Source organism: Diachasma alloeum, unplaced genomic scaffold, assembly GCF_001412515.2.
Source record: "Diachasma alloeum isolate Michigan unplaced genomic scaffold, Dall2.0 Dall_scaffold_00274, whole genome shotgun sequence".
NCBI lineage: Eukaryota > Metazoa > Arthropoda > Insecta > Hymenoptera > Braconidae > Diachasma > Diachasma alloeum.
Genome location: NW_021680413.1, coordinates 533,498 through 533,842, shown reverse-complemented (window position 1 = coordinate 533,842; position 345 = coordinate 533,498).

Genomic DNA, 345 nt, shown 5'->3' with positions numbered 1-345 from the left:
AAATGTCAGGAAACATCGTGATGTGAAACTCGTATCAAGATGGGATGGACGATGGGGTGCTGAGAGTTGGATATCGAAACCCAACTTTCATAGTATTATTTTCGATAAGGATTTGGTAATAATCCAAATGAGCCGAACGAAAATTAAATTTAATAAACCAATATACGCAGGCTTTAGTATTCTAGATATTTCTAAAACATATATTTATGATTTTCACTATAATTATGTGAAAAAAAGTTTTAAGGATAGAGCAAAACTATTGTACACAGACACGGATAGTCTCATTTATCATTTCAGAGTAGAGGATATTTATGAAATTATGAAAAATGATATTGATAAATTCGA